The 3,132-nt window shown below is 42.2% G+C and overlaps 1 pseudogene; it reads left to right on the top strand.

Annotated features, from left to right (window-relative positions):
- The first annotated feature begins 256 nt into the window (after positions 1-256).
- Positions 257-2,826, top strand: LOC108532856 (cTAGE family member 5-like; annotated as a pseudogene).
- Positions 2,827-3,132: the final 306 nt, after the last annotated feature.

Below are 3,132 nucleotides of genomic sequence, written 5' to 3'. Positions count from 1 at the left end.
ATGTGTGATGTGAAAACTGCCAGAACTAGGGCGGGTCGGACTCGGAACTGTGCTGCCTCAGGATGTAAAGTGTAGCAAGGGGGCCGGGGGGATTGGGGGGCAGCAGCATGGGGCTGTGAGGCCTGTGAGGTGCCCGCGTTCCCCAGCTCCCCCCGCAGCCGGCTCCGCAGTGGTCCGCTCCTCTTTGTTGCCCCGTGAGGATTCGGGTTCCAGACCCCAGGCTGCGTGTTCTCCACCGCTTGTGACCAGTGTTACTGCGGTGACCCCAGAGCAGTCTGGGCGCTATGGAGGAGCCCGGCGCTACCCTTCAGCCCTATTTGGGGCTGGTCCTGGAGGAGCTACGCAGGGTTGTGGCAGCACTGCCTGAAAGTAGGAGACCAGATTCGATTCCTTATGGTTTCCCTTGGGAACTGGTGGTATGTGCAGCTGTTGTTGGATTTTTTGCTGTTCTGCTTTTCTTGTGGAGAAGTTTTAGATCGGTTAGGAGTCGGCTTTATGTGGAAAGAGAAAAAAAACTTGCTGCAACGCTTTCTGGACTAATTGAAGAAAATGTAAACTACTTGAAAATTTAGCCTTTTCAAAAGAGTACGAAGCCTATGAAGCAGAGTCATCTTTAGAGAATGCCAGCTTTGAGAAGGCGGCAGCAGAAGCACGAAGTTTGGAGGCAACCTGTGAAAAGCTGAACAGGTCCAATTCTGAACTTGAGGATGAAATCCTCTGTCTAGAAAAAGACTTCAAAGAAGAGAAATCTAAACATTCTCAACAAGATGAATTGATGGAGGATATTTCAAAAAGGATACGGTCTCTAGAAGATGAGTCAAAATCCCTCAAATCACAAATAGCTGAAGCCAAAACTATCTGCAAGATATTTAACATGAATGAAGAACGACGGGAGATAGCAATAAAAGATGCTTTGAACGAAAATTCTCAACTTCAGGAAAGCCAGAAGCGGCTTTTGCAAGAAGCTGAAGTATGGAAAGAACAAGTGAGTGAACTTAATAAACAGAAAATAACATTTGAAGACTCCAAAGTACAGGCAGAACAAGTTCTAAGTGATAAAGAAAATCACATCAACACTCTGACTGGATGCTTGCTAAAGATGAAAGATCGGGCTGCTGTGCTTGGAGAGGACATAATGGATGATGATAACTTGGAATTAGAAGTGAATGGTGAATCGGAAAATGGTGCTTACTTAGATGATCCTCCAAAAGGAGCTTTGAAGGAACTGATTCATGCTGCTGAGTTAGATGTTTCTTTAAAAACCTTAGAAGGAGAAAGAAACCACATTATTATTCAGTTATCTGAAGCTGATAAAACAAAGGAAGAGCATACAGAGCATATTAAAAATCTTCAGACTGAACAAGCATCTTTGCAGTCAGAAAACATGTATTTTGAAAGTGAGAATCAGAAGCTTCAACAGAAACTTAAAATAATGACTGAATTATATCAAGAAAATGAAATGAAACTCCACAGGAAATTGACAGTAGAGGAAAATTACCAGATAGAGGAAGAAGAGAAACTTTCTAAAGTGGAAAAAAAGATCAGCCATATGACTGAAGGGCTAGAGGCCTATAGAAAGCTAGCCAAAGATCTTGAAGAACAATTGGAGAGAACTATTAGTTTTTATCAAAGGCAGGTTATTTCCTACGAGAAAAAAAGGACATGATAATTGGTTGGCAGCTCAGACTGCTGAAAGAAACCTCAATGATTTAAGGAAAGAAAATGCTCACAACAGACAAAGATTAACTGAAACAGAGCTTAAATTTGAACTCTTAGAAAAAGATCCTTGTGCACCTGATGTTTCAAATACAACATTTGGCAGAGAGCATTCCCCATATGGTCCCTCACCATTGGGTTGGCCTTCATCTGAAACAAGAGCTTTTCTCTCTCCTCAAACTTTGTTGGAGAGTCCACTCAGACTCTCACCTGTGTTTCCGAGGGGAGGAGGAAGAGGCCCAAGAGGTCCTGGGAATCCTCTGGACCATCAGATTACCAATGAAAGAGGAGAACCAGGCTGTGATATGTTAACCGATCCTCACAGGGCTCCTTCTGACACTGGGTCCCTGTCATCTCCGTGGGAACAGGACAGTAGGATGATGTTTCCTCTACCAGGACAATCATATCCTGATTCAGCTCCTCCTCCACAAAGGGAAGACAGATTTTATTCTAATTCTGATAGACTGTCTGGGCCAGGAGAACTCAGAAGTTTTAATACGCCTTCTTTGGATAAAATGGATGGGTCAATGCCTTCAGAAATGGAGTCCAGTAGAAATGATGCCAAAGATGATCCTGGAAATTTAAATGTGCCTGATTCATCTCTCCCTGCTACAAATGAAGCAACTGGCACCCACTTTGTTCCTCCACCTCTAGCTCCAATCAGAGGTCCATTGTTTCCAGTGAATACAAGGGGACCGTTCATAAGAAGAGGATCTCCTTTCCCCCCACCTCCTCCAGGAACCATGTTTGGAGCTTCTCGAGGTTATTACTATCCACCAAGGAATTTCCCAGGTCCACGACATGCTCCATTTGCAGTGAGAAACGTCTATCCACCGAGGGGTTTTCCTCCTTACCTTCACCCAAGACCTGGATTTTACCCCAACCCCACATTCTGAAGGTAGAAGCGAGTTCCCTTCAGGGTTGACTCCGCCTTCAAAGGAGCCTGCTGCTGAACATCCAGACCCACAGCAAGAAACCTGACAATATTTTTGCTCTCTTCAAAAGTAATTTAGACTGATCTCATTTTCAGTTTAAGTAACGGCTGTTACTTAACTGATTATGCTTTTCTCAAATTGAAGTTTAATGCAATTATAGTTCTTAGTATAGTATTGTGCAAATAAAGATGATTTAAATACAAAAAAATCATAAAGTTTTGTTTTAATTTTCTTTCACATTTATTGATTTGCATATGTTGAACCATCATTGCATCCCAGGGATAAAACCCACTTGATTGTGATAAATTACCTTTTTGATGTTCTGCTGGATTTGGTTTGCTTACTCTGTGCTAATCTTTGCTAATCCTTTTTTTTTTTTTTTTTTTTTTAAGATTTTCATTTCCATCATTAGGATTATTGGTCTGGAGTTTTCTTTTTTTGTTGTTTCCTTGCCAAATTTTGGTATCAGGATAATACTCGT

The sequence above is a fragment of the Rhinopithecus bieti genome, unplaced genomic scaffold, assembly GCF_001698545.2.
Source record: "Rhinopithecus bieti isolate Rb0 unplaced genomic scaffold, ASM169854v2 scaffold_10271, whole genome shotgun sequence".
Taxonomy (NCBI): Eukaryota; Metazoa; Chordata; class Mammalia; order Primates; family Cercopithecidae; genus Rhinopithecus; species Rhinopithecus bieti.
Note: the sequence above shows the minus strand (reverse complement) of the source record. Positions and strands in the feature narration are given on the sequence as shown.